This window comes from Triturus cristatus, chromosome 7 (genome assembly GCF_964204655.1).
Source record: "Triturus cristatus chromosome 7, aTriCri1.1, whole genome shotgun sequence".
In the NCBI taxonomy this organism is placed as follows: Eukaryota; Metazoa; Chordata; class Amphibia; order Caudata; family Salamandridae; genus Triturus; species Triturus cristatus.
In genome coordinates, this window is record NC_140590.1 from 1,456,945,211 (window position 1) to 1,456,960,282 (window position 15,072).

Consider the following 15,072-nt stretch of genomic DNA (forward strand, 5'->3'; position numbering starts at 1 on the left):
ATGTTGAACTTTATTTCAGATGGCACTAGCTCCCCTGTCTTTTGGTTCTCACTCTCCCGTACCTTGGTGATCATTAGAATGGGAGAACTGGCTAGTTACAATGCCAGTGTGCTCCTAGCCATCCCGACCATCCTCTACAATCCTGCTATACTGACAGAAGACTGCAGACCATCTATTATTCTGCTCTGTAGTCGCAGCTGGACTCCCGGTGCTCTCCCTCGGGCCTTGGGGCCTGGTCGCCTGTGGCAGCCAGGTGGCTGCATGCCTCGATGTGAGTGGTACAGACACCTGGGAGGGCAGGCATCCTATTCATCCCCCCATACCTCTGCCAGGATTGGGGCCTGGTTGGTGCTGGGGGGCCGGCTGCCACTGGAATCAATACTGTACCCAGCTGTTGTGTGCTCCGGAGGAAGCCCTGCTCGGCCCCAAGTCCAAAGTAAAAGTGAGCATGATGGAAAGGGGTGCAGGTGGCAGATGGGGGTCCTGTGGGTCACAAGTCTTTAACTCCACCCTGCCACGTGAGCAGCCTGCTACCACCCTATCTCTGGTCCTCCTGGGGCCAGGGTCCTGCTGCTGCAGGAGCCATCAAACTTCCTTGGGGGAGGTAGAGGGAGGACCTGGTTGCCTCGTCCCTGGACATTACTGGACTTGCCTGACTGGCCAGCCATGCGTATGTTGGCCCTTGGAGCCTGGCCCTTACGGCGCCACCACTGCCCTTACCTCTTCTACTGCTTTGGCCTGGGTTCTGAGCATGCAGGACACTGTCATCGATCCTTCCTTTGGGGAGTAGCCCCAGCCATCACTAGCCCACCCCCAGGTAACAGCAGACATCACCTGCCTGGGTGAGTTGATTCAGATGGGGCCAACCCTTGTAACAAAACCGCCTCACCCTCCTGTCACCCTGCCTTGGAATCTGCAGTGTGATACAAAAAACAATGGTCCTAGAGATCTATTTCAAAGTTGACATAAATCAAATATCCTACTAGAGTATTTGAAAGATAATTTCATGAGCATCAGCAAAACGATTTATAGGCTCAAAGTAATCAATACATATTTTAATATGAAGAGATGCAACAACCAAGGTATACTTCGCCAAGCGTTTTATTCTCATATCATGTGGTGAATAATAAATCAATTGACTGTATTAGTCAAGGGAAAGAGGGAAAGGTAGGTTGCTCCAGGGAGAACGTGCAAGAGAGAAAGTGCTCTGGTGTAGAGGTAGTGAAAAGGAATTTCAAGGCTGTGACATAGAGGGTAATTAGAAACATTCAAATATTGGACTGGTTACAAATCACCGTCCTTCCTGGCCTGGCCATGTTAAAATAAACAAACTTCTTTATGTACAATTTGAGTTTACACAGAAATGTATCCTTATGTGGCACGTTGGGGTCCAGGCTACTTAAGGGGGCGTCAATGTTTTGACCCGACTTAGGGCCACGAGGGTAATTTGGGACCTCGGCCTTGAAGGTCTTCTTCAGGACTGTCTGGGGCAACCTGAGTAGGTATGAGGCCTTGTCACACACCCGCAGACGCTTTTGGGGTGTAGATTCCTTATTCAGTGTAGGGTCTTGATGGGCGCGGTCATCGCGGTGTAAGGATCGTATATGCAATTCCATGTAGTGAATGCAGCTCCAGGCAATGAATGCCAAAACTTAAATCCGCCAAGCCGGCGTCCGTATTTTGCACACTTCGGCTGGAAACTGATCGTTTTGCTGATGCTCATGTAATTATCTTTCGTATACGCTAGTAGGATATTTGATTTATATCAACTTTGAAATAGATGTCTAGGACCATTGTTTTTTGTATTGCATTCTACCCAGGTCCGTGACCATTATTGGGTTACCCCATTTTTGTATTGGAATCTTCAGTGGCGGGTGCTGAGTGAGAGTTAGGGGAATGGGGACCTGAGAACTACCCTTGCCTGGATACTGGACCCCATACCACCTGCGGACCTTGGGCTTCCTGCCCCCCTGCCAGGTGGCAGCCTCACCAGATACCCTCGGCTGCTCATGCTGCCCCGCACTCAGCAATTGGGCCGAGCAAGTCCTACTGGACCTCCCCCCAGATTTAGAACTCTAACTCTTATCCCGGGTGCCCCATACTCCACGAAATGGGGAAGGACAAAGGGCTAATGATGCATGCACAAACTAAGATGGACAGGTTTATCACCGCTGCAGACATTGGTGCTGCGTGGCATGGGGCTGTCTCCTCAGACTGGCATGCTGCAGAGCCCACAGACCTCACTACCATACAGGCATCCAGTAAGGCGGTTGAGGGCAGGATAGGAGATGTCAAAGTAGACATATCGCTCATCCAGCAATACCTCCGGGACCTGACCCCAGGGGCATAGCTTCAGGGGAGGGGGGGTTGGAGTTTTACACCCCCCTAATAAATGTACTTTCTGGTAAATAGTTGAATACAGGTGCTTTCAGTCGGGTGATGTGCTTGTTGGATTTCAGCAGTAATTCTGACATACACACAGACAAAAATGTAAACACTCTCTTCCTGATGTGAAAGTCTTAAAAATGTTGGTTCGTTTACAAAATATTGTTTTGTTCCCTCACTTACTACCACTACCAACTGCATTCCTGTCCCTTTTCACTGGCCCTGAAGCCTTTCTCATGTCCCCTACCTGTCATATAATGTATTTTAATGTTATAGAATGTTAGAAATCCTGAAGATCACACTCCCCAATCTTACTGACCAAGCTACGCCTCTGCATGACCCACAGAGTGACCACAGCAGAGGTGAGGATTTCCACAGTGGAAGTTACTATCAACTCCCTCAAGACCAAAGAGGCCAAGCTTTTATCCCTCACTGCCACCCCAGGAAAGTGCGTGGAGAATGCCGACAACAGATCGTGGTGCAACAATCTGCAATTCGTGGGCTTCCAGAGGGATCGAAATCCTCATACCACTTGGACTTTCGAAGGGACTGGCTGCAGAACTGGCTGCCCAGAGACACCGTATCATAGTAGTTTGTGATTGAAAGGGCCCACAGGTTGCCAACCCAACTCATCCCCCCGGGGCACCTTAGACGTTCACTGATTTCTAGGATGCTTAATTACTGGGACAGAGACTTCATCCTATGTGAGGCCCAGAAAATTGGGACAGTGACATATCAGGCATCACGGATCATGATATTCACAGAATCCTTCTGTGAGATGCAGAGGCAACATAGATCCTTTGATGAGATGAAGCCAAAGATAAGATTCCTCAACCTTAAATATATGCCCATCAATCCTGCGAAGCTCCAAGTATTGCACAAGGGCTGCTCTCACTTCTTTGACACCCCAAAGGCGGCGCAGGAGTGGGCTGGGAAGCGGATGCCCGTGCAGAACTCGGGAACAGACATTGGGGCCTCCCCAAAAACAATATCATCACTGCAGCCCCAACATCTGAAACCTAATCAACGTCGGCGTGTTGGATCTCGTAGCACATGTGACTGATCTGCTGACTATTCAGATTTTCGGCACAGAGATCCGTGAACACAGTGAACTGGCCATCCTGCACTTGTGGCGTGGAGACAAGAAAGCAGCAGGTCACAGAAGCGGCCTACTAGTGACACCATGGATGAGCAAGTAGGTGATCCCGTATGGTCACTCTCTAGACATATGGCGACAAGTGGCACCGGAGAGGCGTATGAGTGTTAAAAGTGAGTTTGGGTGGTTTTGGGAAACATATGCTTTGAGGGAGGAAGTATGGGGTGGGGGTTGTTGGGGGGATGGGGAATTGATTGTTTTATTTTTATTGGTTTGTTTTGGCTGCCTAGCCAACCTACTGACCTCTACACAATTGATACCTACATGTCAGCGACCTGTGCCACTAACATGTGTAGCTCCTCAATTCCCTTCCTGTGTTCTCACTGGCTGCCCCCTTCAGGGTGGACACCGAGCTCACCCACTACAATCCACACATGGAGGCCAATACGACCCTCACTTGGAATGTTAGCTGGCGGCTAGACTGTATTAAAAGGACAGCAGTCCTTCGCTATGCTAAGCACCTTCATACCTCCATCCTGCTGCTACAAGAAACACACCTTCAGGGCTCACATGGTTCACCAGGGGCTCCAGGGGGGTGGCGATACTGCTATGTAGATCCTTCCTTTCTCATTCACTCCCATGATCGCTGACCCTCCTGGGCAAATGCATGGGAGTGAAGGGTTTGCTTAACGGTTGCCTATGCAACGTCCTCAGAATTTACACCCACCACACTTACCCACCCAAACATACAATGCACTCACTGATGTAATATCAGCCATTCCTGTAGGTGCAACTATTAAAGGGGAGATTTCAATGCTACCCCAAACCCTGATATGGATACCACCGGAACTCCTATGTTGCACAAATTCGCTTGTGCGTGACAACTTTGGACATGGCCAGAGACATTTTAAGGCATGGGCAAAGTGGGCCCTGTCCCAGGGCCCCAGCGTTTTAGGGGGGCCCTGCGAGCCAGCTCTGCTCTTGCCCTGATGACCTTGAATCTTAACAGACTGTTTTTAAATACGTTTTCCTTTAATTCATTTTTAATGTAGGCAGTTAAATGTTTGTTTTTCAACACCATGCAAGATCCATAAAAACAGCTTCTTTTAGATTAAAACAGTGTGCCTGTACGCTGTCAGGTAACCTGACCAAGGGTGGCATGAAAGAGCTGAAATTGTATCATGAATTCAAAACTGTTACAAACAGGGGCCCCGAAAATACGTTTAGCCCAGGGCCCTGCAAATCCTTAAGATGTCCCTGGGCGTGGCTAGAGTCTTTTGGTTTCTGAAACATATGGAGAACTTTGCACCCTTGAGACAGAGAGTACACCCACATTTCACATTTAGACCTTCTCCTAGTCCCTGCAACCAAAGTACAATATGTTATCCATGTGCACATCCTCCCTAGAGGCATCTCCTATCACTCTCCCGTAGAGCTTCACCTATGTGGGTACTGCTATGTTGCATGCCCCATATCTTATTTGAATGCATGATTCCTACATGACGATCACTGTGCGGACTTCCTTGACACAGAATTGCAAGTGTATTTTGAGGCTAACACTGCCTCCCTGGAATCAGCGAGCATGCTCTGGACTGCAGGTAAGGCCCCAATGCGTGGAATTGCCAAGGGCTACGTGTGATGGACAGAAAAAGCCAAACAACAGACAATTATAAACCTAGAGAACCAAGCCACTGCCCAGCAATGCCAGTATGTCATAAACACTTCCAAAACTGTGCGATATCAACTGGAGCTAGCCAGATCTACCCTTAGGCCAACATCCCTTGAAGACGCCCAACAGTGCTGGAGTGCTTCTACGCAGCAATTCTATGAGCTCGGGGAGATGTCCGGCAAACTCAGCTACTGGCTAGCCACCAAAGACATGGCTGCCAGAATAATAATACAAAAGATTCTGGACTCGGCTGTGGTCCTTCGGGTCAACCCCATAGCAATAGCGGCAACATTCTCCGAGTACTAGCTGGAGCTGTACGCGCATCGTCTTTGCCCCCACCTCTCCCCCGAACTTAGTTGACCTCTCCTGTCCCACATACCACTTCGGCAGCTGTCACTCTGGGAGCAGACAGCCCTTGACAAGCCCCTCACAGTGGAGGAGATCCACTATGCCGTATTTGGGCTGCCCTCATTAAAAACTCCCCGACCAGACGGCTACCCACTAGAATACTACTAAAAGTTCTGAGATATCCTCTCACCACACCTCCTCAAATAATAAACAGAGGCTGCCCAGCGGGGCTGGTTTCTACTAAAATTGATGGCAGCCACTATTGTGGTGATCCTGAAGTCCCGAAAGACCTCGCCTCTCTGCAGCTCATACCGCCCTATCTCCCTCATCAACATCGAGAGGAAGATCTTTGCAAAAACTATTGCCACTAGACTCCAACAGGTTATCTCCAGCCTGGTCCACCCAGATCATTGTGGGCTTATGCCCAATCTAGGCACTTAACACTGTATACGCTGACCTCAGGTTGCACTGGAGAAAGTCCATGAGATACCTGACTCATGCACCCTCCTTCTCCTTGACGTATCGAAGACCTTCGATTCGGTGGACTGTGGCTTTATGAGGACACTACTGGTCATAATGGCTTCAGTCCCCACATACATAGTTATATTGATCTTCTATACTCCCAACCCACGGCCTGAGTGATGATTAATGGGGTACTCTCAGATTCCTTCCCGGTATGTAGGGTGACCCGGCAGGGATGTCCCTTGTCACTCCTTCTGTTCACCCTCACCATTGAACCCCTCATTCACCTAGTGCGTTGTGAAGCTCAATTACGGGGGTGGAGCTGGGAGGGCTTTGTGGATGACAGAATTGCGTTCTATGTCAACAACGTTCTCCTCTACCTGGCTCAACCTGGTCAAACGGGCCGAGATGCCTCTGCGTCTTAGAGCTATATGATGAGGCCTCTGGCTTGCTAGTGAATCCAACTAAATTCCAGCTAGTTCCAGTCCGTGAAGACATTGCAACAACTCATAGGCAAATTTCCATGCTTGTTAAATTTACTGAGCTTCAAATACATCTCCCTTGTCCCTGAATTGACCTGGAACCTCAACATGACACCTCTCCTCATCCAAGGAGAACAGACCTGCAGTGCTGGGCGCACCTTCCACTCAACTTCTTGGTCTTGTGGTCATTTTCAAGGTAATGGTTCTCCCACACTTTCTGTACATCTTTCAAAACTTCCCATTGCCAATCCCTGACTGATTATTTAGAGACTTTACCTCCATGGTCCATATCTTCCTATGAGCCAATCATCTGCCTCACATTGCCTGAGCCAAATCAGCTGTGCAACATAGGAGTTCCTGTGGTATCCATATCAGCATGATATTCTCAGTAAGGTGGTAACACTTCTGTAAAATAAATAATGAAACATTTTTGTGTTTATTCATTGCATTAGCTAGTATAAAGATAGTTTCTCTACAGTGTTTTCCTGCTGCTTTGGATGTACTAGTGGTATGTTTTAGCCAGAAATTGAAACTTCCATTAAGTTATTGGATGGTGGTGTGTGGCAGACAGCTTATAGAGTAAAACACACTCTCCCTGTCATCTTGTCTTTCAGGGGCCTCTCTGACAAGATGCCCGGGAGATTTGTTGTTTTTGTTTGTAGTAATACCCCCAAGAACCATACAGAGGCCCTGACTGCCTCAGAGTGGAAAGAGGGCTGCTGAACAACAATGTGCCTCTGAGGCTCATAATGGTGGGTGCAGTAGTGATCCAAATGAAATACATCACCCCAGTTATAAGAGGTGATTGAACACCCGGTACCCATGGAAGTGATGGCTAGGGAACACTGCTGCACTCTTCTAAGACTGGGTATAGATGAGGACCACTTGTGCAAGAGCCAGGAAGAAGCAACGTGAAGGTGGCAGCAGTGATAAGTGACTTAGATTGAAGCGAGGATTGCCACCAGGAGAATAAATTAGTAGTGAGGCCTTCCTACCTCTGCCATTCTCTATCACCTCTTCACCACTGTGAGTGGTGCACAACTGCTGACCGGTCGCTACTAATGCCCTTGGAAAAGCCTTGCCCAGTTAATGGACTGTGGAGCAGCAGAAGCAACTAGACAGGGAACAAGGCTTCCTCTGCTCCCAGTTGAGGTTTGGAAGCACCTTTCAGACATGTAGCAGATACTCTTTGCACATCATGCAGCTGGAGATCAATACCTGAACAGCTTTCATCCTGAGCTGTAGACCTAATAGATCTGTGTTCCAGAGTGCTTACATCATAAGCAAAGAACTGTTGTTTAGATCAGATAGGCATGCAGCATTAGACTGAATATTTGATGTAATACCAAGACCAAGGGCACACAGCAGTTTGAAACTCTAGCATACACAAAAACATGACCTTAGCCTACAGTAAAGGTACACAGGAGAAGGGCCCTGGCAGCGCTGACATCACATTTGAAGAAAAACATCACAGTTGTGTCTGGTGAATTGAGATGCCTAACTAGTGCAGTCTCATATACGCATGCAGTGTAGAGCTGGGGGTCAAAAACAGTAATGCCATCAGAGATTAGAAAGGCACAGGAGAACATTGGCTAACTGAAGGCTTCCAAACGTCAAGTAAGCAATGTGGTGTGCCAATCCCAAACAGTGGGTTTGTTGTTAATCCCAAATGGACTGAGTGTGAGAGATGTCACTGTATATCTGAGCAAAGTGTAATCAGATAAACTAAACAGTTTTCTTGAAGCCGACACTCCTGTCAGGAGAATTTGGAAGCAAAAATAGACATGGTAAAGATTGAGTTGGGGCTACTGCGAGATGACCAGAGGACATTGACAACATGCATGACCACACAGGAGAGGCAAGTAATGGAAATTACAGAAAGGTTTTGCTTCCTTGATTACATGGTGGAAAAGTCAGAGCAACGCTCTAGGTGCAACAGCATTCGCTGATGAGCATCTAAGACAAGATTGAAGGGAATGAAATATATAGAACATTGGTTGGCAGCGGACACTGTGCTGAAACGATTGTCTAAATTCTATTCTTCAGAAACAGACAACAGGTTCACCTCACGCCGTCCTCCACCTCTCTCGCCCCTTAGTGTAATGGTGGTTAAGTTGCTTCATTACTGGAACATAGAAGTGCTAATTCAAAAAGCTTGTTTCATGGGGAAACTCTCAATGGAAAAACAGCAGAGTGTAGATCTTTCCAGATTACACTGCAGCAATGCATCAAAAGCAGACTTCATTCATGGAGATAAAGATGCATCTCAAAGAAGTGGGTATTCATTACATGCTGCTATTTCAAGCAAAGCTGGAGGTGATTATAGGCAGTAAAATATATTTCTAAATGGAGCCTGAAGAGGTGTTCAATTTGCTGGAACTGTACGAAGCAGTCAATGACAGCCCAGGCCCTAGTACCCTGAAACTACCAAAGCACTCTCAATGTAGATCTTCCCGCAATTGAAACACAAAACAACCATCCCAGGGTCAAGCCAGAGCTAAAAGAGCAACAGCAGAGAAGGCGGTGGGTGTGTTGCAAGCTGGATGGACCCAAGAAGACTCCGACATGAGGTTGTCTGAAATTACTGACTACAGATTGGACACTGACCATTCCCTGCATAAAGACCCAGAGCAGTCCAAATTGACTCCAAGAGCACTCTGTGACCACTCTTTTCTTATGTGTCTGAAGGAGTCAGATTCTCACCTCAATGGGAGGGGAGGTCTGATCTCTTTCTCATCCAGGTCATTGTTTCTGACTCCTGGGAAAGTCCACACCTCCTCGCAGGGGGTCAGATTCCTGTCTTGGCTGCAGCAGGTTGGCAGCATAAGCATTGGAAGGGCTGGGGCAGTCAGGTGAGCAACCTCTAAGATAGTCACGTGGGTGCATGCAATATCGTCCTTGACACAAGAATCATATCAGGGGTGATGAGGCATGTTGTTTGTACCAAACATGACATATTTTTCGGTACCATAACTGAGCTGGCGACCTTGTTGTTGCCCGGGTTCCAACTTATGTTATCCTATGAGCCACTGATCACTTATAGTAGACCTTAATGGACAAGGCTACTATAGGGACATATAAGCTTACACTTATATGTTCTCATCTTTAATATAATGCATCCTGCCTCCTGGGCTCAGGAGGGCTTCCATAGGGGTTACCGAATGTATTAAAAATAATGCATTGACCTTGCCACACATGGTGAGAGCAAAGTTGGGTTCAAGCAGTTTGTACTGCTCCTGTAGTCTGTAATGTCAGGAGTGCTGTCATCTAATTACTTGGGTCACTCCAGGTGGCACAAACAGTGCTTCAATAAAGAGCAAGCAACAAAAAACGTCACAAACAAAAACACACAAAAAAGTTAACCCCTAAACCAACATATAATTTTTGTTAGTGTCCTCCTAATAATTTCAGGACGAACCACTGGAAGGAAGTCCACAGAGCGCGCTGCGACTCAACAAATTATTGTCGGACTTTCTCAGCACACTCAACAGTGAATATCCACACTGTACTTATTTTCAAGGACTCCTCCTGTGTTTTTGTTTGTGACGTTCTGCACATGTCCAATTTATGTATATTTGTGTTGCTGTAATTTTGCTTTGTTGCTTCCATTAAGGTCCGTGGTCATTTCTGTTGCAGGAAAGTCCAAATATTTTGATAAAATCTGTCTAGATTAATAAACTAGATATAGAGTCAATTAGTGTGCTCTTGTCCCAAGTTATTCTCTTATCTTTTCCTTTTGTACCATTTTTGTTGCTTGCTCTTTATTGTTCCTTACCCAGGTACTAAAGGGGTCAATTGGGTATTACCCTGTTGGTTGCCAGACAAACAGTGCTTCAGGCTTTGACCCTGATAACTCCCAGGCCCTGGATACCACTGGTACGACATATTAAGGACTTGTAAGGGGGTTAAAGTTCTGGCCAGTTGGGGTTACCAATTCACATGTAACAGTTTTAGGGACAGAAGACTGACACTGGAGCAAAAAGTGGAGGATTACCATACAAAAAGGGCACTTTCCTATACCTCGGTATATGGTATACAACTTTACTAGCGACTTTTTAGTAATTTAAATGTGCCAATCCGGTGTAAGCCAATTTTTCCAGGTTTTAGACAATGAGGACAGGCCCTTTAAAGATAGGAGGAGTGATGGTAAAAGGTTTGCGGGAAGCCCCATCCTAAGGCTGACAGGTCTAACCTATATAGGGCCGTAGCTTATGGGCCCTTGACCATCATGGAACGTGGGATCGCATATGGTGAATGCACATATTTCCCCAAACCGCATTGTGGTGTTGGAGAATAGGTTTATAGAAAACTAAAATGCCCCCTGTGTATGCTCCCTCTGGAAGAATTAGCAATACCTATGGGGCACCTCAGAGCTAGACAGTCAGAAGCCTGTACCAGAGCAAATTGTGGTGAACTGCTCTAGAGTGTTGAAACTGTTCACTGAATTAATGGAGTCGGATGGTCTCCTGGCAGGACAGTTCATGTTTTATGGCGCTTCAGCGAACATACTGCTCAAAACAGGTGGGGACCATGAACATCTGACTCATGAAATGACACAACTATTGCCCACTCTTGTACAGCCTAAAAGTCAAGTGACCTTGGGAATGCCTGATTGTTTTGGTGGGGGCCTAGAATACCTGTCTGAGATTTTCCTGTGGCTGGGAGGTGGACACATTGTTTCTCACGCCGGGCAGGCACATAAGAGACGTCAGGGATTCCCACAATGTGGGACACCTGATTGTTGCTCGTGGGGGCCGGGGCTACCTGCCCCAGATCTCCCTGCGGCTGGGAGGCGGACGCATTGTTTCTCACACCGGGCAGTTGCCTAAGAGACACTCCGTATTCCCGCAGTGTGCCCAGTGTGCCCAGGTGAAAACCCAGCCAAGAGTTGGCAATGACAGTACCTACAGTACCTACACAACTACTAACCATCACGCTGCTACAAGTTTGACAATTCAGACTGTTTGAGGTCCCCAAAGCTATAAGAATGGCCTGGCAGTAGGTATTAGGTGTTTTAAATGCATATTGACATAATAATCAACTGTTATTCTGCTTTGTTGACAATTGAGTTCAACCGAGCACCGGAAACCACCAGCTCAAATATGCTGTAATTAATTTCAGGCACCCACATCTGGTTGACTTTTTAATTTGTAGATTGATGTACACAGGGGCAGGTGCATCGCAGAATAACATCAAGGCACTTGTTTATTTTTATAGGCATAGTAATCTCAGGCCCATTGGTCCAATGGCCTCATTCACATCTTTGCCCAGTCTATTACCCGTTCTGACACACAACCAATCCACCCCTCTAGAGCAGGTGTACTGACTCTCTCAATAAAGGGCTCAGCATGGATATGGAGCCCAGAGCTTTAGGACAACGATAGCAGGACCAAGGCAGCACCCCGGGTGTGACTATTTGCAGAGAGTAAATGTATAAAGAAATAGCCTGAGGCGAATAATAATGGTGAAATAGGGGTGCCTCCAGGGGGATGGTACCTAAGAATGGTTTGATTAAAAAGCCCACGCAAATGTGCTCTTTCTACACAATATCTTGTCCTGGTGGAAGATACCGCCCCGCTGGTGGCTTATGACCCAATGTCCACAGTCTCCAATGTAGTTAGTATTTCCTTGCAAGCCAAGGCAATGTATTCTCCTACAATCTGCTCTGTGACTGTGGCCTTAGACACAAGTTTGTTCTTTTGGAATGCGGTAGGCATTACTAACAAATTGAAGGATGATAACTAAAATAACTTTTTAAGAATTTACCATATTGTGTGTCTACAGGAGACCTTGGTCCAGCGACAAGGTCCATGTGAATGGGTTTTACTCCGTTGAGACACCAGTCATTCCTACCAGACATGGACATGATAGGGGAGGTCTGTTAACCTTAGTGTCCATATCTTTAGCTGGCATGATGAGCAATACTTTCCTTAACCCGGCTTAATTTTAGATTAAATATTTAACCCCTTGTGCCAATGTGACAATTGTTCTCATTCATTTTTATCATAATAATTTTAATTGAAGAAATGTTGAAATCGTAAATTCACTTTATGTGGCCTTACCTGCACTATTTGAAGTATTAAAATGGGATTTTTTATGATCTGGGTGTGTGGGGAGGTCAATAGCAGACTCTGCCCAGTCTCAAGGAATGCTGTGTATGGAGTACTAAGTCATGATGATGTGGATTACCTGCATTTCAAGCATAATCCTTGTGCGGATGTCCTCAATACTGTCTTGAGCAGGTTGGATCAAGTACTGACGCTAGATCTATCACCAGAATCAGCCCTAAACTATGTTACTTTTACTGGGAGAGGTACTGCCAGCATGATTGATTTTATTGCTGCTTTAAAACAATAGTGTCTGAAGATCTTTAATCTTACAATTCTTCAAACCAGTGTGAATGACCACAATCCCCTGGCCCTAGGAAAATCTTTAGACCATGTTCAAACAAAACACATCATAGTTGTTCCTCCAATATAGGCAACCAAGAACAGAGCTATTTTGAACAAATGGGCCACTATAGATCCTGGTTATCTATTGAAGTAATCGGTAGACAGGAGAGAGGATCAGCTGATGGTGTGTCTGGGGAGTGAGGAATATCCTGTTTATTTGTTTAAGGCCTTTAAATAAATGTGTAATGGTGTCTCTGAGCTTTTATCATTTTCACCATCCCTCATGAATCCAAAGAAACATAAATGTTTTGATGGGGCCTGCTCCTCTGCACATAGTTGCCTAATTAAGGCATTAAAAATTTCACCTAGAAAGATGGAGAAGGTTGGAGTATGCAGATCAAGCTACAAGAAGGAGATAAAAGAGAGAAAGCATGCTATTAGACAGGAAGTTTGGGACCAATTATGAGAAGCTAGAGATAAGAATGATGTACCCACTGCTAGAAGATTGTCAATGCACCTTTTTGTTTAAGAGACACACAACTTAAGCATGGATACAACCATACCGCCACAAGTATGGGTGGCATAGTTATTTAAGGTGTGTGACAATTGTATGCTGACAGATACAGAGGTCAGTAATGTTTTGAATGATCTAATATGGAAAAAAAGAGAATTCCGGGAAATCCCTTTAAAGGAGGTAACCTTGGCAATTCAATGGAGCCCAAGAAATAAAGATCTGGGTCCAGATTGGTTCCCTATCGATCTGATTAAAGAGATCTTTGAGCTCCAGTAATAGTCAACATACTGATCCTTGCTGTTACCGCCCAATCTTCCTCATCGATTCTACTCCAAGGGGAGTGGAATGGGGGGAATGGGGGGAAGGGGTGGTAGTGGAAAGCACCACTTCCGTCTCACCACTGTCTCTTTTGTTACAGGTGGCTGATACTGCAAAACCAGCCCTGATAACAAAAACGGCCCCTCAGTGGTACAAAACCAACCCCCACTCTGGTGGCCCACCGGGGAAACACCTGGTGCCTGCTATGGCCAGTCCGGCTCTGACTGTAGGCCACTGAGAAGGGTATACTTTCTGAGGTGCATCATGGGTTTAGGCAAAGCCTTGGGACTGTAGCTCAATGTATGAATCTCTGCCTCCTAATTAGCAAATAGACAAAGGTGAATAGGGGATGTATACATCTAGCACTCATCGACCTCAGTTCTGCTTTTTATTGGGTCAATTGAGCCAAACTGTGGAAAAGGATGCTAGAAATGGGTGTGGATCCACCAAATGTGCACCTGCTGATTGAATTACATGCAGATGTCACAGCCTGCGTTAGGTATGGTCCAAAAGTCAAGTGTGCCCCTCCAATTAAGATTTGACGGGGCATCAGACAAGGATGTGTTCTGACGCCCATTCATTTTTACCTCTACATTAATGATCTTACTTCATCATTTTTGCTTGTGGAGGCTGATTCCCTTAGGGTGGAAGCGAGGCAATTTCCTCCCCTGTTATATGCTCATGATTGTGTCATACTCTCTAGAACGAGGGTGGGGCTACAGAAATTGCTTGATAAATTTACCATGTTTATGAATCAATTGGGACTGTCTATTAATAATTCTAAATTCTATACTATGGTCTGGGGTCGGCCACCTAGAAATCTAATGTCCCAACACATTAATAAGACTAGACTTCTTTGTGTGCTGACTTTTACGTACCTGAGGGTACCCTTTGATAGCAAAGGCACCTGGGGCATCTAGCGATAATTAGGAAGACCCAATTTGATAGGTCCATTGCATCAGTCTTTAAGTTTGCTGCAAAACTGCAGCAATCACCTGGATTCAGTGGGTGATGATGTGTATAAGGCTAAATGTATATCTGTGGCTACATATGGTGCGAGTATCTGGCGATTCGCTAATACAGCACAAATACAGGTCAGTGAAAATACCTTCCTAAGAAGGTTGCTTTCTGTTTCAACTGATGTTCCCATCTGTGCCTGTCATGTTGAGTTGGGATTAATGTATATTGAGGATCGGATAAAACTAGCACCTATTATGTTAAGGCTTTCTATTTGGAATAAACCAGTTATATAACTTATTCAAGCCATGATTATTTATTGTATGGGGCCTGACAAAGCTCATAACTTCCCATGGCTGAGATATGTACGGGATCAACATTGTCTGAAAGAGCTCTTTGATCTTTTTATTTACCCCCACAATATTAACTCTTCAACTTAAAATTGTGTA

General features: G+C 46.0%; 1 protein-coding gene across 4 annotated transcripts in view; it reads left to right on the top strand.

Annotated features, from left to right (window-relative positions):
* L3MBTL1 (L3MBTL histone methyl-lysine binding protein 1) overlaps positions 1–15,072 on the top strand; it is a 501,211-nt gene that overhangs the window by 196,953 nt on the left and 289,186 nt on the right. The window lies entirely within an intron of this gene.